Here is a 23,671-nt window from a genome sequence, read left to right on the forward strand (position 1 = left end):
GTGGGTTAGATGTCCCGTGTGCCCTCATCCCCAGCTAGCCACTGCCGGTAAAGAGTGGATCTGAGCTCTGCACTCCCCACATTCAAAGCTGCAGCCACTCTCTTTGGTGGGGGAGGGGAGGTTGGTGGAATAACCACTGGTAAAGAATAGAGAAAAGTAGCATCAGGGTGCTTTCCCAGCTTCTCTCCCTCCCTCTCTCTCTCTCTCTCTCTCTCTCTCTCTCTCTCTCTGTGTGTGTGTGTGTGTGTGTGTGTGTACATATGTGTGCTCACATATATGTGGAAGCCAGAGGTTAAGGAAAGCCTTCAATTGTTCTCTACCTTATTTTTTTGAGTTTTTCACTGAACCTGGACCTCTGACTAGCAGAAAACTGCAGCGATCTCTGACCTCGCGTGCCATGCTTTGCAGGTACAGGCTTCCATAACTGGGCTTCCCACTGGGAAGTGAATTCAGGTTCTCACGCTTGCATGGAGAGTACTTGGGGGCCTGAGATCTCCCCCAAGCAATCCCAGTGATTTTCATGTGGCTTCTAGAAGACCAGACAGAAGCAGGACGTGGGGTTCCTTGACACCAGATGTTTCCAAACTCCCCAGAAAGATATAGAAAGGGTGTGTACTGTGGCACAGGCTACAAGGTGGCTGCAGGTGTTCTGGGCAAGCAATTCAGGCCGTAGTAATAGAATAGAAAAAAGAGAGACTTCTGGTAGACCATATGAGATTGAGCAAAACCTTAATTTTTTTCTCTGAATTTGACCTTATGAGGCAAATTTTAATGAAACAGAACCTCCTTCCTATCACAATCCTAAATTCAGATTTAATAAGTGCTGGGAGCAGACCAAGAATGACCGTATGGGCCTGGACTTGGGTTACCACCATTCGTCAAGGTTTCTCATAATTTAGTCTTTTTGTTTTTTGTTTTTTGTTTTTGTTTTTGGTTTTGGTTTTTTTCTTTTTTCAAGACAGGGTCTCTCTGTGTTAACTTTGGCTGTCCTGGACTCATTTTGTAGACCAGGCTGGCCTTGAACTCACAGCAATCTGCCTGCCTCTGCCTCCCAAGTACTGGGATTAAAGGCGTGCGCCACCATGCCCAGCATAGTTTAGTCTTGAAGAGGATCATCATAGCACAAATTACACAAGTCAGAATGTGTGGCCTGAGTTCGATTCTCACCTCTCTCTCCAAGACTGTCCAGGGAAGCAGTATCTCTGAGCCCCAGTTTATTTTTCTGAAAATTGAGCTTAGAAAGGCCATTTGTTTGTTTATTCATTGTGACGACTATGGCTAATAAAATGATGAGGAAACCCTTTCATAATTTTAACTGTACATGGCAAGTAAGCCAGGATACTTCCAATCTCTAAACCCTATCAATTTAATGTTATAAGAAAAAGAGCAACTTTAAGGGAAAGATGTGTAATTGATACAAATAGACACTGTGCATGTGGTTCCTCATCTATGGAGTTGTCAGTGAAATTCAAATTAAAATAGCAATAAGACAAGCGTCCCTGCCAGAAGGAGATATGCTGTCTGGTGAGACCCTGCTAGAGACAGCATGGGTACAAAGGGCTAGACAGGACATGGCTGGTCTGGAGCAGCACTGACTTTATAGAGAGGGCTTAGGACTTCCAAGGGGGATAACTGTCCTGGCCACCACTGTTGCTGATGGCAAAATGACATCAGGCTAGAGTTAACAAACCTTGTAGGTTCTAGTCAACTTGGAAGTGTCAAGTTTACTCCAAGCACATTTGTGGAGAACACTAGAAAGCCTTGGGAGGCAGCTTGCGTCCTTGGGTGAAACAAGATCATCTTGGAGCAGGGAGCATCTTGATAGGTGATCTCTTTGAAGTCTGGCCTCATCCGTAGAAAGTAAATAATTAAACTTTCTCAGGACAGGGCCAGACAAATCTCTATCTTGAAGGCTCCAGTTTCTGGTCTCCAGGAAAGTCCAGGGTCCAAAAAAAAGTCCTTGCACAGTTTGAGAAAGTGACACTGAAGATGGGAGAAACCATTCTAATTTCAATCCTATCCTACTCCCCTTTGAATTTGTGAAAATTCATGATAGTGGCTTGGAGTTGTCTCTGTATGAGCTATAAGGAGCAGAGATGAAAGAAACTGTGCAAGATAAAAATATGAAAAAAAAAGCTACTGACATTAAAACCAACCTAAGATTCTGTTTCCAAGCAGAAGCCGTTGCAGAGGCTGTGCAAGCTATGATGCTCAGGGAAAACACAGCTGCTTCCTCTGTAGGTAACGAGGGTGTAGGTACCTGAGGGTTTCCTCAGGTACATTTCCAGCATTGGCTCTTCCCTGCGTCTGTCCACTTGCCCACGGTTTGCTTGCTGGGGCTTTGCTTTGTCTTTTCATCACGGATGGGACTGCTGGCTTTTCATCACCCTTTTCCCTTAAGACGGTAAACTGTTTGGATCCTACCTTGTTGCCTGGTTCTGGCCAGAAATGGTGGTGCCTCTTCTCATCCACATCTCACACACATTTATGAGCTCAGACTCTGAGGGTGCTTTATAGCGCAGCCGCTGTCACAGGCCTCAGGCTCCTCATCTTGTACACATACTGTTCCACTCATGAGGTGTCTAGGGAACATGTGACTGCTTACCTGGTGTCTTTTTACATTTTCTTGTTGCCATGGTGCCCTGACAAGAGCAGGTTAAGAGATAAAGGGCTCATTTCAGCTCACGGTTCAGAGTATAGTCTGCTGTGGCAGGAAGTCCACGAAGCAGGATCTCAGAGCTGTCAAGTTATGTGTAGTCATAAGGAGCGGCAAGTGCACACTTAGTTCTCCTTGTCCACTTTATATAGCGTAAACGCCTTCCTCAGGGACTGCCCCCACCCACAGCTGAGATGGGTCTTCCCAAACAACTAATATAATCAATACAATTCACCACAGTCACACGCAGAGTGTTATCTCCTGCATGATCCTAGATTCTGCCAAGTTGACAGTTGACACTGACCATCACAGGCAGCGTGCCAGACTATGGACATCGTTTGCTTTTTCTGTCACATTCCACAGTTGCTAGTGGTGGTACTTTTGAATCACATGGATGGATGTTGAGACTCAAAGAACATAAACAACCAGCTCAGAGACACATGATTATGAAGAGACGGAGCCAGGACTTGGATCAGGTCTGCCTCCAAATCCCAGACTTTCTCCTTGCTGTCATCTTCTGTAGACCAAAAGCAGTGACTATAGCTTCAAAAAGTACTTCCCTTCCCAGGATAACCCTGGTTCACTGGAGCAGCCACACAAACATCTGGACTGGCAGGTTTTGGGCAGAGTCCTGGGGGTGGAGGCTGTGCACGTCTCCTGACAAGGGCAGGGGTTTGGGCCCAGGGCCGGAGCCAATCAATCCTGCTTTGGGGTAACCTGGCTGGTCTGGTTTGAAATCAAACCCATGTTGTCAGAGGCTCAGGAACCACAAAAGGTTAGCTCAGGGCAGGGTGGTGGTGGTGTCGTCAGCCAGGATTTAGCCTCCTGGGTGTTGTGCTCTGCCTTGGCTCTCTTCTGTTATTTTCAGTGTCAGTCACACTCCCTTTCTTCATAACAAGATGGCAGACAAAGCTGCTGCCCTGGGTTGTTCCAGCCACTGAAAACACTGAGATAAGCCCCTCAAGGCAGAGACCCCTCTGACTGCAAAGTGTCCGTCCCTTGACCTGACTCTTCGAGAGTTGTGTCTCCTCTTTTGTGGCCCTGAACAGGCTCTGACAATATTGTGGGAGCGTCCCTGATGCTTTCATTTGCTTATTCTTTTGTAGATTACCCCGCCCCCCCGTAAGGTATGTTACTGAGCACAGCAGAAACAACTATTTCATTCCGGTGATGTTTTGCTTGGAAAGCTCTTCGCAAAGCCAGGGCTACACTTGGTACATTTCCTGTTTTCTAAGTTATTGCAGGCAGTTTTGTGATTTAAAACAAAACGAAACAAAACAATTACATAATACAAATTGCCATATTTCCCAACTTTTGACACCAGACTCTTTTCTAGTCGGCCATTGCTGCAACAATGCTGGATAATGACGGCCCTGCTGGTCCCACTGGCTCAGGACCTCTCCTGATTTCTGCTTCTGCCACAGCGTCTCATACTGCAGTCACTTCTCATGCCTCTTTCTAAGATTCTGGGAGATGCAAAAGCATGATACGGCAGGTTCCAGGCAGGAGCTGCAAGAGGGCGAGCAGAATGTGCTCTGAAGCCTCTGCCCAGAGCAACTCCCTGTCCCTTCAGCCACATTCTGATATTTACAGGAGGGCCCATGGCCACCTGTGGTACTGAGGAGGGAGGAAAACAGTGTCCTTCCATGGGAGTGGCTGAGGCAAAGTAGGAACAAAATGAGTGTCCTTCTCTCTCCGGTAGGAAGGGCACCTCTCCAGGCAAGGCCAGCTGGGCCATCCCTTACACGCCATGACCCACGGCCGCCTGTCGGCTTTCCTTGAGCAGCAGCTAATGTGAAGACCATCTTTTCCAGACACTCAGGGTGGGCAGGGCCTATGTGGGCAGAGCAGATAATTGTAGGACTGATAGGCCCATCTATCCTTACCGTATTTCATGGAGAGGTGTGCAAATCCTGTGCGGCCCCTTGTATGTATTGTCTCATCTGGCAGGACTGCATTGGGCGAGTGCGCTAGCCCAGGGTTGTCTGGAGCCATCAGAAGCTGGGAGAGATAGCCAAGGCCCTTCCCACCCTGATAATACCCTTTTGTCCTCCTGGACTATTGCAGAATAACTTTCTGTAGCTTTAAATCAGTCAGATTGTGGTGATCTGTGTGGTAGCTGTAAGGAAATTAGCACGCTAGAGCATTCACACTAGAAGATCCCATTGGGGTAGGAGTTTGATACCCATTTTACGAGTGGACAAGCCCAGGTTTAGAGGCTGGGTCATTTGAATCTGGAAGAATCCAGTCTGTTGCCAGTACGTGTGCATTGCTCTGAGATAGACCATAGGCATAACAGGGAGCTGAAGGAAGAGTGGTGAGGCCTGAGCAAGCTGCCACTGAGGGACTGTGAAAATAAAGTAGTAAAAACAGAATTTGCCTCTTTTGAGTTGCTGTCTTCAGAGAAGCCGGCCCTCCGGACCCAGTGTCCACACGGTTGGCTCACCCTATCCCTCTGAATAGAGACAGTAGGGATAACCGTGCACTCAGCATCAGGGAAGTGGGCATCTTATCTGTTCTGATCAAGAAGCCCCCAAAGTTCTGAGCTCCCAGAAGCTGGGTTTTTAATTATTTATTTTTATTTTGTATGCATTGATGTTTTGCCTGCATGTGTGTGTATGTGTGTGACAGTGTTGGATCCTCTGGAACTGAAGTTACAGACAGTTGTGAGCTGCCATGTGGGTGCTGGAAACTGAACCTGGGTCCTCTGGGAGAGCAGCCAGGGCTCTTAACCACTGAGCCATCTCTCCAGCCCCGGGAGAAAGCATGTTGGGTGGGATATTGGAGACTTGTTGGAACTAGGGAGTGAAAAGCCAAGGTGTCTATGTCTAGCCATGATGACAGAAGGATAGGAATGCCCAAATGTCTGCTACTTCTGGGCCCTCAGAGGGGTCTCTTTCCTCCTATTTTCTTGCATCTTAATGAGAAGATTGACACGTGTCATATTTGAGGAGCAGGTAACTGTCCCCTACGGCTCATGAGTGGAGAATATTGTGTAGCTGCATAGACCGTGCCTACAGCCTCACTTATTCCTGACTGAGATCGTGAGACTGGGGGTATTTTATACTAATTTATACACTTCATAGGTTATTTGTTGACTATGTAGCCCAGGCTGACCTTTCTCTCATAATCCTCCTACCTCAACCTTCCAAATGCTAAGATTATAGGTCTGTACTCCAGACTGTTGAAGTTGGGGACTTTAACCCTGACTGGATTTAGACTTTGAAATCTTTGACTTAATATTACAGTGGGTTAGATTTTTATAGATGCTGAGATGGTGTGAGTTAATTTTGTGTGTAAAGTTTTGGAGGCCAGATTGTGACCAGCATTAACAATTATACCCAAAGAAACCAACCTCCTAACCCCAAGCCTGTCACTGTGCTGCCTTGTGTGCCAAAAGAGGGTTGCAGATGCAAATGACAGGACAGAAGATGGTCCTGAAAGAGCCATAACATGTTTAAGAAAGAAACAAGAGTTTTGGTGCCAGAGAAGATGTAAGGACAGAAGCAGAGGGATGGGGGTGGCTTGTAAAGAGGGGGAGGGACCCCGAGTTTGAAGCATGGGCAGCTGGGAAAGTTTCACTTGCATCTTCTGGGAAGAAACGTGATCTTGCTAAATCCTGATTTTGCCTAGAGAAGCTGTTTTTGGAGTTCTGTTATTCAAAGCTGTAAGACTAGCTTTGCTTTATTTGAAGCCATTAACTTTACGATACCTTGTTTTAGTAGAAGCAAGAAAATAATACACGGTGATGAGAGCAACAGGAAGATGGGCCTGGAAACGAACTTGAGGGCTCATTTTCTACGGGGAATGGCGCCCTGTGTGGGGAGTTGCTGATAAGCGGAAAGAACGCTAAGATTTGATGCCCTGACTTGGCAACTGGCATGCCACTTATGAGCCCAGCAAAACCTTGTCTGTGTGTGTGTGTGTGTGTGTGTGTGTGTGTGTGTGTGTGTGTGTGTGTGTGTGTAATGAAGAAGATAAAGTCTTAGGGAAAGGATTAAGAAAAGAATAGGTGAAGATAGCAATTCTGTCCTCTTGACTGTCCTGGTAAGGAGCAGAGCCAGACAGTGGGAAAGCCTGCAGTCCTTATGCTGTGACCCCCTCAAGCCATGGCTGCTGTGGAGGGACCCAGGCTGGGAGAGGATTACGGTCATGTTCCTAAGTCAGGGACGTGCTAGGTCTGGCTGAATTCACGGCTAGAGGTGAGGAGATGCCTGGAGGAAACACATGGAAATTCTTTTTTTGATTCCTTCTATTTTCTCAGCGAAATGAGGGACAATCATCTCTTTTCCTCTGGCTAAATGTGCTGAGCAGGCTTGCGGGATGCGTGAAGTACAGGAAGCGATAGAGGTGGCTGCGCATGCAGCTTCAATATTATTTGGTTGGAGAAATAATACACCGTCCAACCAGGTTGTTTCAAATTAGCCAAACACTGCAGAGCCTGCCTGCTGCTGGAGAGCACAGCCCAGGGCTCTGTTTGGAATGGGGCTCTCAGGGTGCTGAGGTCAGCTCTGTTTGACATTCCTGATGTGTGAAGGGCGGCTTTAGAACAACAGCACAAGCCATGGGCGTGCAGCTCCCTGGAGCTGCTCCAGGGGCCCTGCCTGAGAAACGTTTCAGTCTAGAGATTCCTCCCCAATTTTAAACATCTGTTGGTGCTTGTGGAAAATACGGTTGGGATTGTTTTCCTGAAAGCGCCTCACACTGTTTGCAAAGCTGATGATGGATGCTGCACACGTTGGCTCAAGCTAAGCAGCTTGGCCCCGACCAGGCAGCAGAGTCCCACCTGCTTGTTGTATGAGTCAGCTGTTCTCAAGACTATGCAGAACTGAGACATATAGGAACCTATGGGGCGCCCTGAGGTGAGTTGTATTGGCGATTGGCTTGATACATTGATTCAATCAGACAGCTTTCGGTCACATGATCAGAGCTTCCTCTTTTGTCAGCCTGTGTAGAGTGTGCGAGTGAGCTGTTTCATTTCTGACTGGTACCCTAAGCACATGTCAAAGCAAACTTAAATCTCACTCCATGTCTCTGGTGGGACAGATAAACGAGTGCAGCGTTTTACTTTATTATGTTTCAGTCAAGCTGAAGCCTCCCTGTCAAAGGCCAAGCTCCTCATTCCCTCCCATCAGCCCCAAGCTACAAGACATGCAAGCAACTCAGATGGCACCCTTCAACGGAGGCTGTTCTGCAGGCGGTGGGGGCAGGGCTGTGTTAGTCAAAGGAGGAACTCCTAGCTTCAGTGTCTACACCCAGGGTAATGTTAAGAGGCTCAGAAGAGGAAGGGCCAAAGGCTAGAAGGGGCCCCACCCATAAAACCAAAGGTCACCCTGGCAGGAAGCTGCAGATGAAGTAGGGCACAGCCACATAGTGAGAGTTTAAGCTCCCAAGTCAACGTCATTCCTGGGCAAGGCCTGTCCTCACTGTCCTAGGTTAGTGCCTGCCTCTTTGTGGACAGTGCCAGTGATAGGTATATGGGGCTCAGTGGGATGAGCTGAGGCCAAAGACCTTTCAAGATATCTACCTGGAAACTGGGGCAGGTGGGCTTCGTGTGTACCCTCTGACCAGTTCACTCCCAGTGCACGGTCCGCCTCCCTGAAGCCCAAGGCACCCAGACTGCAGAGGAGCACCCAGCCTAAGGGGAGCCACGGGAACTTGGGAGTCGCCACAATGGCATTTTGTCCACCGTGGAGAAGCAAGGCTTCCTAAGACAGCACAGAGTCAATGGAGCCTTGGGCCAGAGGGCCAACTACAGTTGTCCACTCTGAGAACCTGACCTCAGAGAAGAAAGTCTGGTCCTATTGACAGACTTCAGGAACAGAGGTGGCCTGGTGGCCTGATGACATGTACCTCTGAACACTGATGATGAGTGTGAGTTATATAGTCACAGTGGCAGAATCAGTGGCGTTCCTGAGACAGAATGTACCAGACTGTTAGTTGTCTTGCGGGAAGATAGACAAGGACTTACTAGCTGTAGGCACTGGGCAACCACTCTGCCTTGGGCCCTCTATATACGGTTGAGCAGCAGTGGATAATATATAGTGTCCATACCTAGGACCATGCCAGAAGATTTTTATTCAAATGCCTCTCCTTTAAATCTTTCCCTAGCTTGGTTAGTATTAGCCTTTGTGTGGAGTGCTACTGGTAGATCTGGTCCCAGGAATGGGGCCAATGCTAGACATGGTGGCAGATCCCCAGGTGATATAGTCATATACTCCTTCAAACACATACATCTGTCCCCATCCTTAATCACCCACTGATGGAGTTATATGTTTAGGGTTCCTCCATGATGCTCAGATCTTGACATTATCCTGGCGTTTTGGTATCTAGACGCAGCCTAACAGGCTCTGCTATTGAGGGTGAGGCCATTATTCTGTGTTCACTTTATCGGTCCCCAAGGTGAGACTACATCATGGCTTTCTGTCTTTGGTCATCAGCCCTGGCTCTGCAGCTTCGTATGGAGTAAGAAGCTATAGCCATGCACTGTTGGTGAGCAATCATGTGCTGCATATACATATATTTTCTCCTTAAGTAGCTTCAAGGTAAAAGTAAAAAGTCCAGAAGTAGAGGTGAGGGAGCCTGGAGGATCCTCCTGGAACCACGTGGGAGCAGATAGGACAGCTGGACTGTGCAGGGAGGCTGTTTCTCACACACACACATCCTCCTTTAGCTTCTGTGGGTATCTTGAGATGAAAGCCACACGACTTCTCATGTGAGGTCAGAACTCTACCCCACTGCCTTTTTTGGGGGTTATGGAACCCTCCTCAGTGGTTGTCTTCCCTACATGCTAGGGAGTACGGAGCCCCAGGAATCAGGTTCAGGTCCCAAGAAGCAGAGCAAGACACTGAGCACTCATAGCGTCCCATTAGGTTACAGTAGATAATCTCTCGACAAGCTGCTGATCTGGGTTTTGCCAATTCTTCGCAGCTGGGCAGACCTTGATCAGAGCAAAGATCAGGCTTGTCTGTCCCTCACAAGACTTTTGGCCTACACAGTCACTTTTTCTCAGGCCCTTAGAGGTAGGTGTGTGTGTGTGTGTGTGTGTGTGTGTGTGTATGCAGAAGATGTCTGTCTAAGGACAGTGAATGAATGTCCTTATACTGTCCCCAACAGACTTACATTATGCACAGGAGGCAATGTTTAAAACTATGACCGACTGGCCAGACCCATTCGTGTGCCCATGCTAGAGGGCAGAAGGCTCGCTGAGGTGGCTCTACTGTCTCATAAGGGCACCATGTACTCTTGTTACTCTCTTTTAGTGTCACTGACCCCAGGAGCACAGAGCTAGTGGGCCTGCATGCCTTGGAGCTCTGAGTTGCTAGCAAAGCCAATTTGTTGGGAGAGGTTTGTTGTGTCAGGAGCCACTAGAGAGGGCCAAGGTCCAGATATAGTATTTTTCAGGAGTCATTTCCTGGTAAGGATCAAGGTCTTTGAGTTAGAAGAAGACCTGCTGCCAGGGCTGGGTATGGTTATGGGGAGACACATGGTCCCAGTGTAAGCAGTCTGGTTATTTGCAACTATTTTAAGTGTGGTTCTCCAAGCCCCAGAAGCCAAGAAGTATATTTGGGCCATTTAAGGAGGAAGGGGTAGGGGCCAGAGTGGGTCAGCCATTAAACATGCTGGGTTTTCTCATTTAGTACACGTGTGGCATGGCTGAGAGGAGCTGCTGCTTCACCTTGTCCCATAGGACAGGAGGTAGCATCCTCCAGGACAGCAAACCTGAAATGCTCTCCAGGTGGAAACACGGAAAGATTTGGAAGCAGTTGGGAATTTTAGTTTGTTGGAATTTAGCGCTGTGGATGTGAGCAGGCCATACCACATAGAGACCTGGTACAGGCTTAGGGAACTAGCAAGTTCCTCGTGAAAGAGGAGTTATGGGTGCAGTCCACACAGGTCTGTCTGCCCACCTGGGCCTGTGAGGGTCCAGGATGACTTCTTTCCCTGGCACAGGGTGGAGGCTCACATACTGGTAGATGTCTGGAAACAGAATTGGGGGCCTGACCTCCACGCCTCTCTCTCAGCAAGCTCCCACTTCCGACGGCATGGCCTAGCTGAAGACTCTCCAGCTTCATCGTGGGGCCTTCCTAGCTCTCTTAGCCAATCCCCTCAGTCTTGGCCCCTGCAAGAAGCTGGGAACCGTGTCTTTTGGAAATGACCCCAGTTTGTGGTTGTTCTTGGTAGACGTGCTCTCTGCTGGGGATGAGAGGTCTCCTGGCCTTTGCTTTGGGGTGAGCAATGTGCTGTGTTGATATTCATCAAATAGTATTTTGCTGTTTAATTTTCAGAGTCATGTTTGAGGCTAGGCTTGGGTCCTGTCTGCCTTTGGGCTGGCTTCTCTTAGGACACTCCAGTGTTCAGATCTGAGGCGGTAGAGCTGGGCACCCTGACTGCTCCCTACTGAGCCTTCAGCAGGAGGGGCTGTGTGTGCCTGTATAAAGAAACACATCTTTTCCTACATTGGCCTAGGAGTCAGTCCCTGCTTCACACACCTCTGCATGGCAGTCCCTTCTTAGCCTGGCTCTCAAGGCTAGATTCATCCCAGGGCAGCTGAAGCGTTCTGGTGAGTGTGGGAGTGAGAAGGGATGTAGCTTATTCACCAGTCCTAACCACGCTGTGAGCGCCACACTCATCTGTATCAACTTACTGCTGTGGAGAGAGGCAGGGCTGGTGACGTGGCAGTGGTGAGAGGAAGGACTGAGGAGATGGCGTGCAGCAGGTTGGCGCTTACGCAGTCGCAGGCCCAGCCCCCTACCAGCTGCCTGAACGTGGGCTCACCCTAGATCTTGGCAATGACAGAGGCCTGAGATGAGTGGCCCAGTTTCTGGATTAGACCTCCTCAAAGCACCACTGTGTCCTGCGATGCTGCTAAGGTCCATGTGCGGATCAGTGGCCCTGATATGACTGAGGTCTGGGTTGGTGTCCAAGAACCATGTTGCCACCTGACAACATGCAGATGTTCATGACCTGTGCCACAGCCTAAGTCCACATTCATGTCCCTGGCCCGTGCTGCCACTGAAGGCCACAGGCCACAGGAATGTCTGTGCTTTGTGCTGAAGCCTAAAGCTATGTTTTTGTTTGGGGGGTGTGGAGTGCGGGGTACATGGATCTGGGTGGTCTACACTGCCTCCTGGTCCTATGATAATGTCCTGTGCTGCCTGTGCTGCTGCTGAGGGCCACGTGTGGTCTGTGTTGATGCCCATGGTTTATGCTGCAGCCGGAAGCCAAGTTGGTGTCCGTGATCCCAGCTGTATCAGAGGGACCTGCCCAGTCTGTGGCCCTACTGCAAACCTGAGCCCTGCTGTGCTGACACCAGAAACCATGTGGAAGCCCATGATCTCTGCTCCCACTTTCCGTAAAGAGGAAATAAGCTACTTTCTCAGTGAAGTCAATGGCTTCAGACACAGAGTTGAGAAGAGGGACAAGGGGGATTCTGGTGACCAGCCCTAAATCTACCTCCCCAGCCATGTCAAATAGTAGCAGCCTACACAGGAAGCCATCAGAGAGAACTCTTAAGAACTGTGATAGGATGCTGGGGTGTCCAATGGCATTCAGCAGGTGTGTGTGTGTGTGTGTGTGTGTGTGTGTGTGTGTGTATGTGTGTAGACACAGCTCCATTTAGGGCGCAGACCACTGAGAGTTTGACCACGCCCCAGGCAATATATAGATAGCACAAGCTGGACTTTTTGTGTATGTGCTGGGGAGGAGGTAACAAGGCTGGGGAAGGACAGGGAAGGACTGCAAGCCAATGTGACAGGGTGTATGATGTGAAATCCCTAAAGAAGCAATATGAATATTATGTTGGAAATAAATAAAGACAGGAACTCTCTGGAGGGCAGAAGCCACCTCTACTCACTCCAGTGTGATGCATGCACCATCACACTGAGCTCTCGGGTGCAAAGAGGAAAGGGAAAGATGACACTGCCTGGGTAGCAAGGCTGACACCCAGGAAGGAGCTCTGGGGTGTGTAGATCATAGGAAGGCTGGCCCCCAGGGGTAGGGACTCTGGGGTGTGTGGGTCATGGGAAGGCTGGCCCCCAGGGGAAGGGACTTTGGGGTGTGCAGGTTGTAGAAAGGCTGACCCCCAGGGGTAGGGACTCTGGGGTGTGTGGGTCTAGCGTGGAATGGACACGATGGGAGACCCCGCGGCAGCAGAAGTGAGTTGGATCTGCTGTGGGAGGCGGCTCCCTGGAGAATGCTGCAGCCACACAGCATGCCAGGCCCAGCCACCGTACCCCTGTCTTGAGCTGGTAGCCTGTGTCTCCAGGTGCTCATTCAACAGAGCTGGCTGGGGTCTCCAGATCCCTGAGCAGATCCTAGTTTGCTTCTCCGGGGCCATTTGTATCCATCTCAGCATTTTGTCATTAAATATTTTTTTTTTATTTTTGTTATAATTAATAGAGAGGCTTTATATTTTTCCTAATTATTCTATTATTTTGCATGTTTACCCTTCACTGTTTCTGTTGGGAGTGTGTTTTTTTCTACTGATCTGTGTGAGCTCTAGGCAAAGTCAAAGACAAAGTCTTGACTTTAATTGCTGACGTTGCCATTTTACTTTTCTAATGGTGCTATTTTTGCCAGATAGAAGGTTAAATTTTATTTTACAAAGCCAAATTTGTCAGTTATTTCTTATAGGCTTTGGAGCTTGCCTGTTGCCTGCTTTTCTGAGAGAGTGAAGGCTTCATTTAGTGTTGTCTTCCAAAACTTTTATAATTATGCTTTTTGTCCCTAATCTAAGTTTATTTTGGGGTATGGGGTGAGACAGAGTGGAACCATTTTTCCACATTAAACCTTAGATAGCTTGAGCCCTGGAGGACACAAATTATAGCCTAGAGGGCTGGAGAAACTCGGGCCAGCTTCCTGGGCTGGAGCCCAGCCTGCATTAAGGCTGGGTACCGGCTGGTGGCTGAGCCTCCAGCTCCCTCTTCTCCCAGCACATGGTTGTACATATCAAAACAATGCCCTCTGGTGAATACCTCAGATGGTGTCTCAGCTTCAGTGTATATCAACAGGCCCAAGCCCTGCCTTCAGCCACCTTACTTCTTCCAGCAGAAAGGAAAAGCAAGGGAAGAAACGAGCCTCTCAAAGCCTCCAGGTAACTGGGTGAGCGAGAATGACATTGAACTTATAGCTTGGCTCCTGCTCCACCCACGGCCCTCCCATCCTGGTGCTCTGGGACAGAGACAGGCCTCCGGCTGCTGAAGGCTTTAGAAGACTCAAGACTTTGGCCAGCCTAGTGGCTTCCAAGATGGAAGCTACCATGTTTGCTGGGGTTGGGGGAAGAAGCAGGTTTCAAGATATGCAGCCCCGAGTCTCAGCTTTCTCATTTGCTAAACAAAGGCCACAGGCTGCCCCTTGCTATTCTGTTATATAAAAATACCGTCCAGTTGAGAAGGAAGCTGTGCTCACAGTCCCAGGCTTTTCTAGTCTGTGACTCCCTCCGGGCTCTGGCTTGCTGGCTGGGCACGGAGGGACACCCTTCTGACAAGAGCTCTGAACTACTGCTCTGTAGCACTTTTTCTTGCTCTCATTCAGGCCTGTTAGGGCTGTCTCAACTTGCACTGCCTCAAACCCAACTTTACAAAGCCTTAGGAGGCATCTGTGAGCTTCTCAGCACACTGTCCTCTTTCCTCTAGCTTGTCGTGGCTGTCTGCTAATCGGTCAGGGGCTGAAAGGCAGCTTCCCGCTGAGAGTGTCCATGAGGGGGCAAGAAAAAGGAGAGGAGTCTGTCAGGGGCTAGCTTAGAGCTGGTGTTAAGAGTACAGGCACCACCAAGCAGGACAGAGGGACAACCCTGACACCCTCAGGCAACTGCCATCCAGGGCACTGGCAGATATTTTCTACAAGTCCCCAAGCCTTGAAGCTCAAGAAGCTCTCTGGGGCCCAGAAAGTTAACCCTTAGGTCCTTTCTTGCTCAGAAGCCCTGCCCATCTGCACAAGGTCATCAGCAGTGGGTGGGGAGAAGCAGTGGCCCACAGAAGGACACACACAAGAACCAGACCTCAGCCATAAACCCTGTCTTCCATGACACTTCTGAAAAGATTTAAAGGAACAGTGTGTTCTTTCTCAAAATGGATGTGTTTATTAGTCAGAAGGACCTGACAAGTAGTTTCCTCTTTTTCAAAATGAGTGCTCTGCAAGCCCGATTCACACTTCTAACTTCATAAATCCTGCACGGTTTTGAAGGCGTGGCTGGCTCTGTCCTGGTCCATGGTGTAGCTCTGCTGACATGAGCACATTGCAAAAGTCTTGCAGAAATACGCTGATATCTTTCTCATAGAAGAAATACATAAGTCAGTTAAAAACAGTCCTCAGAACGGATGTGATGCTGCTATGGCTGTCACAGGAAACACATGAACCAGCCATCTTCAGTCACAGGAAGATCGGGACAGTGCATGGGTTTTAGGCTTCTCCCAGGCTATTTGGAAGTTCCTCGCCTTACGTTATAGTCAGGCCATGAAGGCTGCCCAAGGAAGCAGCTCACATTGTGGCTTTGATACATTTTGAAGGCTGGGGTTACTTCCTGAATTCAGACTAACCAGAGCTGGCCTAGGAAGCAGGATGCTTATGTGTTGGTACACCGCAGCCTTCACGCTTCCTCTGGGCCCATGGCCACCCTTACCTGGGAAGTTGTGGGTGCTGCCTGCACTGCTTGGGCAATTCATGGTCTGGTTTCTGTTTTACTTGTGAAGAAGCAAGGCGTATGTGGTCACTAATGTTTCACAACGCCCTATACCGTCACCCAAGACTGTTGGCACATTTTACTGTGTCAGAAGCTTGCTTAGTTTGTGCTAGCTCAGCAGAACAGGTGCTGAGGCCTCAGTAACCCTCAGACACTCAGACTACTAAGTCACTGTGTGTTCTGACCGAAGTGGGCCTGTGCCGTCCAGTGACTTCTGGGTTTGGGTTCTGTGGGCAGAGCTGGAGGGCCCTTAGAACTCTCTGGTCTCAGGTTTCCATTTCTAGGATCAGGTAGAAGAGTCAGCAAAGAGCCCAGAGCAGGATAGTCCAAGACGGTCAGTTTGCTAGAAAACTGGCTTGAATATGAAGTGTTAGAAAAACTACAGTGATGTCCTTAAGAGGACATGTAAAATTGCCAGCAGCTACTGAGGTGGACCAGGGCTGGAGATGGCTCACACTAGACTGGCCCTCCTTCCTCTCTCCTTCCTGAATGGATGAGTGCCTGTATGGATACAAGTTAGTAAACGGAGGAGGAGCTTGTTTGGGAATTCATACCTTATAGCAAGTCCTCCAAATGAAAATCAACGTTCATTCATACATGGGAGGCAGTAGAAGCTGTTTGTTTCTAGGCTCAATATTTTTGTAAGTTCCTAGAATCTGATGGATTCTGTGCCCTGAGCTTTAGGTTCTGATTGCTAAAAGAACCAAGGTTGCGGACCCTCTGTTTGGTTGTGTTCTCAGAAGAAGAGATGATCTTTTTGTGCACTGTGTGAAGATTATCCTTGTATTATTCAAATGCTGATTTCTGTGCCAGCAGAAATCTCATTACAGGCTGGACTTTGGTATTGTCATTATTGTGAAGCATATCCTGCCTTAGTATTTTGTAAACATTATTGGCCATCACCTTCTGATTGGTCAAGTAAAGAGCTGACCAGCCGATAACTGGCCTGGAGGGTTAAGGTGGAAGTTCCAGGCTGAACAAGCAGGTCCCAGGACAAAACTAAGGTAGACAGGTAATAGGTTATGTGGTGGTACATAGGCCATGCCAGGATTGTCAGGTGAGAATAGCTTAGAATCTGCCCGGCCAGAGTGATCAAAGCTTATGAAAAATAAAGTAAGTCAGGAGCTTGTGTGGGCATAGAAAGGCCTAAGGGTTACATTTGGTGTCCAGCGTTAGGACTTGTAAAATCCAAACCTAGAGCCTAAGAAAAGTCCTGGGTGGAAGGCAGGCTATGTGATAGTGGGCAGGCTGCTCTGTGAGCATCTGAAGTCTGGCTGGCTGCTGAGAGGCCTGGTAAAGCTCCTCTAAGAGCCCCTGCTGAGCAACAAAGCCAGCGACCAGGGCCAGGGCCTGTCCAGTGCGCTTTCCAGGAGGGGCAGGAGGATTGGGCAATGCCCCTCCTGGGAAGCCCCACTGCAGCCCATCGGAAAAATTCCAGAGTTTGTGTCAGCACAGGAAAAATTTGTAGCCACCCAGAGTTGAGACAGCAGAGCAGCAGAGCAACTCCAGGAGACTAGGTAGAAATCTCTGCCTCAGAGCAGGCCCAGCAACTTCCTAGAGCTGAGGTGAGTAGGCGTGGCACCAGCTGGTACCTGAAAATGTGAGGGCAGACAGCAGCAACACCTGCCCAGGGTGGTATGTGGGCCTGGGACTGCTGACTGGTGCCTGAGGGTGAAAGCCTGCAGCCATGCAGAAGCCTGGCAGGGTGGAGAAGCTGCCCTCAGGGTGGCGGATGCCCCTTCCGGTCCAGTCAGTCATGGTGAGAGACCTGGCCCTTTAAGACTGGTTAGAGATTAGCTACAGATGTCCAAACAGAGGCTAAGAAATCCCAAGCACAGACGAGCCTCTGACCATGTGAGTATGTTTGGAATTACGCTGAATTGCTAAAGAAGGGAAATATATACATAGACATATATACACACATATATATATACAGGGACAGAGAGATTGAAAATAATACAGTGAATGCTCCAAAGAAAGGAGAGAGAAAGAAAAATAAGTGCATAGAATAAATAATATAAATGCTTAAACAACTGACAACCCCAGAGGAAAGGGTTTAGAAAAAATTAAATGCAAAAAGAATACTAAGTTTGAAAACAGTAAAAGAGAAATAAATAAATGTGCATAGAAGTCTCTGAAGGAGAGAAAGCGAAAGAGATGAAAATATTTTGAGAGATATATAGATACTAAAGAAGTTAAATAAACTAAACATATTCATAGAAAAAATACTGAATTTGAGTATAAAAAAATAAAGTTTCAAAAGGAAGGAAAAATAAAGTGAAGTCTCCAAAGGAAAGAGAACAAAAATAAAATAAATAAATATATCCTGTAAATGTGCATAATAAAGTGAAGCCTCTGAAGGAAGGAGAGCATTAGAAAAATTAAAGAGCAAAATATTTTCTATATTAAATAGAAAATAAAATGACAGAGAACATGTGGATCCTGTATAGTTTCATTGTGTTTATCAGCATAGAAATAATTATATTTTCAATAATTATTACAATTTTATATATCATCTGTGAGAGAGATCAGGGTAAAACAGACTTATAGAAGGAGAAGACTGAGGAATTAAGTGCTGCTGTGGAGGTGACAGGAGAGAGATTGGAGACTATGATTCAGAGCGAAGGCGCCAGAGGAATCCAACCTAAAGCCTACATCGCCACCTTGTGGTGAGATTTCAGAATAGCAGCCTATACAAATATTAGGCAACAAAATCAGACTAAATATTATATTGTCAAGGATCAGTGACTAGGCGAAGTTAAAATGAGTTAAGATTACAGATTCTGTTTGATGCCACCTTAGAGAGGTATCATAAATAGCTTATGTGCTTCATTTTATAGAGTTTGAGGAATTAAAGTTTGAACACATGTTAACGTCCATACTCAGGATTTCAGTGTGCCTTTGCCTTGAGTTCTAAAATGGCTGAGGCTGAGGGGGCACACGAGATGGTGGCCGTCTCGGAAAAGGCTTTGCAGATTGAAGCAGATGATGCTCCAGCATATGGATCCAATAAAGGACAACAATATTTTGGACATTATGGCATGAAACATGTTCCATGTGACCTTACAACCCTACAGGTCAAGCAATTGTGGCAAGATATAACAGGACTTTTAAAAGGACATCCTCACAGAACAGAAGAGGGATGTGGGATCAGCCAGAGATAGATTAAACAACACTTTGTTGACTTTAAATTTTTAAACGTCAATGAGACAAGTAGCACAGCTGCCGGAAGCACTAGATGTTAGAAATAACTGCTGCACTGTGTCAGCATGTGTGTGTGTTAGCTTCAGGATGGGAGGCAGGACATGTGTTGTGTTGGGGGAGAGGTTTTGCCTTTGTTTCAACAGGAGAAGAAAAGCTGTGGATTCCTGCAAAATTAAAAAAGATTAGATTTGGCTGGGGGAGACCTCCTGAAAATCTTGGCTGCATCAACCAAGAAGAAGAACAAAGCAGGTGACATGAGCGCTGATCCCTTTGCATAGGAACAGCTGAGGCGTGAAGGCGTCTCTTCAGAGCCAATACATCTTACTGGCTACAGAGTGCTCAGGACTTATGCCATCCTTTCATATGGATGGGAAATTTTTTTTAAAGATTGATTTATATTTATTTGTTTTGTATACAGCGCTCTGCTTGCATGTACACCTGCCCTTCAGAAGAGGGCATCAGATCTCATTGTAGATGGCTATGAGCCACCATGTGGTTGCTGGGGATTGAACTGAGGACCTCTGGAAGAGCAGACAGTGCTCTTAACCTCTGAGCCGTCTCTCCAGCTCCCCAAAAGGATGGAAATTTATATTACAGTTTGGATATACAGTCAAAACTGACTTATAAAGAAAGACAGATGCCTTACCTGCTCAGACAAAGGTAATCTTTAGCTGACTTGTGCACACTATGCATCTCATACATGTGTTAATGCAAAGATGTGTATTACCTTTTAACAGTTTATACATTTACAGAGCAAATGGACCAAACACCAAAGAGGACAAGACAAGTATCTCAGGTGATGCTACCTCACAGAGTGCCTCGAAAGCTGTTTCCTCAAAAGATGGCATCCAGGACAACTCCGAAATGGCCAGCTAAGATTGCCCAGCCTTACAGATGGTGCCAGCCGGGACTTCAGTTAAGCCCAGCACTTTCCTATCACCCAGAGACTGGACAGAAAACATCACAGCTAGCTTTCTTAGGACTTGACTGTTAATCCCATTTCCTTTGGCCCCCCTCCCCAGAGATGCCATCACACCCAGACTGCAGGAAGAGAATGCTGCCCCATTCCCAAAGGGTAGAATGGGTGGGTTTGGTCTTTTGGTGGGAATGGATGTTTGTCGTCACTTAATGGTGGGTGGCCACAAGTTGTTAATGGTCTTAGGCAAGACATGAACAAACTAAAGGGGGTTAGATTCAGGGATTTCTTTCTTTTTCTTTCCTTTATCCTTCTTTTTCTCCTACCTGGTGTTAAGGGGAGAAGGGATGAAAAGAAAAAAGGGGGGATATAGGAATAATAAGATAAAAGGGTAGATTATCGAATCTACTTCTAGACTAAACAGTATCAACTACTAGCCCCAAACATGTTGCATTGGTAAGGAATTTTGTATATCGATAGAAAGTTAAGGTTATATCTTGCTACTAAATAATATGTATATATGTTTCAATCTTCTTTTAGGTATTGTACCTATGCAACTCATTTAAAAAATGTAATGTAAAGTTCTAGTCCTTGAAAGCTGCTATTGCAAACTGTTTAGAATAATTAAGAAATGTAAGTTAGTAGTCAGTCAAACTTATGGTCATGATGGATACTAGTTTAGATGATTACAGAAATAAATTTTATTTAGCTTTTTGTAGCTGCTTTCAAATTTGAACAGATAGTAAATAGCTAGAAATAGGCGATGTCTACCTATTCATATGAACTACAGATAGATGGGAGGTCTTCAAAGGCCTCAGAGATCTCCAGGAAATGGCTTTTTTTTTTTTTTTTTTTTTTTTGGAAATGGCATTTAGAATGTTTATTAACATAAGGTTTTCCTGAGAGAGACATGTCTGTCCCTGCAGCACCCCCACACTACTTCAAAGATGGTGATGGGCAGTGAAGAACCTCCATATGGAATTTGCTTCCAATGTGGCAAAGCTAGTCACTGAGGCAAAGAAAGTGCCCTTGCTTCAACTGCTGCCAGAATGCTGTCCAAGCTGTGGGCAGGCAGGGCATGGAGAGAGTTGACTGGAGCTCTGTCAAGCTTGGGAAGTCTTTCAGTACTACTGCTTCACCAAAAAGTTGTCATATACTGGGCCAGAGAGCCACATATGGATGCTCCAACACTGCAGAGGAACCTTGGGTGACTGTACAGGCAGCCAGCAGCCTCTGTCATTTCTATAGTTTTGGAAGCTGCTTGCGCTGCACCTGTTTACTTAGATAATATTTATCCTTCTTGGATCTCTGATGGGGTTGAAGGTTGTATAATTATAGTCTTACACGTAAGCCCAAGTTGTTTAGTATCTAAGAAAATTATTTATGTCCAGGAAGCTATTTCAGGTTGATAATTGCAAGTTAGAATAGAATAGAATAGAATTGCAAGTACAGAACTTTGGACTCAGCTAGATAGTGGAGCACTTCCTCCAAGGTTGCCAACTACAAATGGACATTGTGAATGTAATTATTACCTGATGGTTTTCATGTTTGTCCTTATTGCATATAGTTTATTGTTATTAGAGAAGACACTTTTATTGGCTAAAGGGGGGATATGTAGGAATAATCATTTGTGCTCTGTGTAAAAATTATCCTTGTATAATTTAAATACTGAATTCTGTGCTAGCAGAAATCTCATTACAGGCTAGACTTTGGTATTGTCATTATTGTGAAGCATATCCCGCCTTAGTATTTTGAAAACATTATTGGCCGTCACCTTCTGATTGGTCAAATAAAGAGCTGACCGGCCAATAACTGGGCCTGGAGGGTTAAGGTGGAAGTTCCAGGCTGAACAAGCAGGTCCCAGGACAAAACTAAGGTAGACAGGTAGTAGGTTATGTGGTGGTACATAGGCCATGCCAGGATTGTCAGGTGAGAATAGCTTAGAATCTGCCCGGCCGGAGTGCTCAAAGCTCATAAAAAAATATATAGTAAGTCTCCATATCCTTAAAGTCTCCATGCCCTTAATCGGGAGCTAGATCAGGCATAGAAAGGCCAAGCTGCTACAGAGAATTGCTTGCTCGCTCAGCCTAACCTGACAGTAAAGCAGGAGCACCAAGGCCTGCCTTCATGTACACGTGTATCATGAACTCATCCAGCCTAGTCACGCCTGCACCTGCCTATGCATCTATGCATGTGCACCTATACATGGACACGTGCTCGGATAAGGATGTTCTGTACATTTGACCATACGCGAACCCACCCATGCTCATCATGTGCACAGACAACTAGATAACACAAGAAGGCCATTTTTTTCACCCTCCTCTAACATCTCACATCTGACTGTAGGCACCAGTTGCTTTGCTTGGGCTATTGGTCATGGTGGAGTGAATTCGGAGCACAGCCTGAGGGCAGGTCCCAGGTCTGTACTTGGTAGTGTGAAGGATGAACTAGCATGGTTGGGGCTGGAGGTGTGGGCTCAGTGGAGCTTTGGCTTGTTAGTGGTTCCCGGGTCCCTTCTTTGTGCCAGAGAGTTCATTACATGTTCTCCTAACAAAGCTGAGGGATGGGCATTTCTTGTCCTTATTTCTTAGGTGAGATTAAGAGATTCATTACGACGAGGCCTCTGGCACCTCTTTCCATTGCAGCTTGTTCTGTGGCCTGATCTACCACGACTTTATCCACCCCTGCATGGTCCCTAACCTTCCACTCCGTGGGTCTCCTCGCCTTCCGCTCTGTGGGTCTCCTCGCCTTCCGCTCTGTGGGTCTCCTCGCCTTCCGCTCTCTGGGTCTCCTCGCCTTCCGCTCCGTGGGTCTCCTCGCCTTCCGCTCCGTGGGTCTCCTCGCCTTCCGCTCTGTGGGTCTCCTCGCCTTCCGCTCCGTGGGTCTCCTCGCCTTCCGCTCCGTGGGTCTCCTCGCCTTCCGCTCCGTGGGTCTCCTCGCCTTCCGCTCCGTGGGTCTCCTCGCCTTCCGCTCTGTGGGTCTCCTCGCCTTCCGCTCTGTGGGTCTCCTCGCCTTCCGCTCCGTGGGTCTCCTCTCCACTCCTACATCCTTGTCCCACTCGTCTTCAAGCCTAACTCTGTCTCTTCACCTTAGCCTCTGTTTATGTTCTTGGACTCTGGCCTTTTCCCGCCCCTTTGCTATAAGACATGATAAACATACATTTGGTCTTGTTCCCAGTTCTTGGCACACAACAATCATCGTTCTTGAACTCTATGGTGACAAGTGTCTTTTGGATGCTAGCGAGAGGGTCATCTGGGTCTTGAGCTCTTGAAAGCTTGTCAGAAAAGACTGAGCCTTTCTTAGAAGGTTAGTCTCAACTCCACCTTTGAGGACAGAGGAAAAGCTGGGAACTGAGTTGATGACTGAAGCAAGGTGGTTTACTTGGACAGATAATGTCCACTTCAGAAAGCCAGTCTAAGTACCCTGTCAGATCCTAAGAGGCAGAAAGCCCTGGGTATGAAGCCAGGTTCACCTGCAGCACTTGAGTCTTGGTGATAGGGGCTATACCTCTGAGGGACTGGACGGGTAGTGTGCAGCTGGCGCCTTTCTTGTGATAAATCACCTTTGGGTTGCAAGAAACATGGCCACATGACTTCCACTGAAGACGTTTTTGTTTAGTGTGAGACATCCCTGCTGCTGTGGAAGAAGAGGGACATTTGGAGGTCAGAATTTCTAGGCTAGTAGTGACGACATTGAAGGCCTGGGCTGTGGAGTCCTAGGGCAGAGGGACTATAAGAACTGAAAGCAGGGAGGCACCATGGCAGCCCTTATCAGGCCAAGGGCTCTTCTCTGCCTTGATTGCCCTATCCATGCTGGTGGCCTGTGAGCGGTGGGCAGGAAGCCCATGGGAGTGGCCTTTGCTTACCAGGGAGCCCTTCCGCTACTGAGGACAGTGACAGGTGTGGGCCATACTTCCTGGTTATGTCTGGTCCAGGGCTGTAGTGATAAGGATGTGTGCTCAGGTCACCAGCTGGGGCAAACTTCACATGCCAGAAGGAGGTCCTTTGGGATCTCCAGGAGTCTCTGTGTTCCACATTAGGCACACGTGAACACATGTATGTGTTTGGTGCATGCATGTGTTCAGTTGAGTGTGTGTGTACATGTTCAATAGGTGCCTGTATCCATGTTGCTGCATGTGCTGTGTGCACATGTGCCTTGATCCGTTATGTAAAATGTGTCTCCCTGGGTTTGTGGCCACAAAGGAACCCCATCT

The 23,671-nt window shown here is 47.5% G+C and overlaps 1 long non-coding RNA gene across 1 annotated transcript; it reads left to right on the forward strand.

The window, feature by feature from the left end:
• The first annotated feature begins 7,370 nt into the window (after nucleotides 1–7,370).
• Nucleotides 7,371–19,442, forward strand: LOC127200802 (uncharacterized). The gene is made up of 3 exons (XR_007832082.1): nucleotides 7,371–7,518; nucleotides 18,961–19,202; nucleotides 19,295–19,442. It is a non-coding gene; the product is annotated as an uncharacterized LOC127200802 (long non-coding RNA).
• Nucleotides 19,443–23,671: the final 4,229 nt, after the last annotated feature.

Source organism: Acomys russatus, chromosome 16, assembly GCF_903995435.1.
Source record: "Acomys russatus chromosome 16, mAcoRus1.1, whole genome shotgun sequence".
NCBI classification, from domain to species: domain Eukaryota; kingdom Metazoa; phylum Chordata; class Mammalia; order Rodentia; family Muridae; genus Acomys; species Acomys russatus.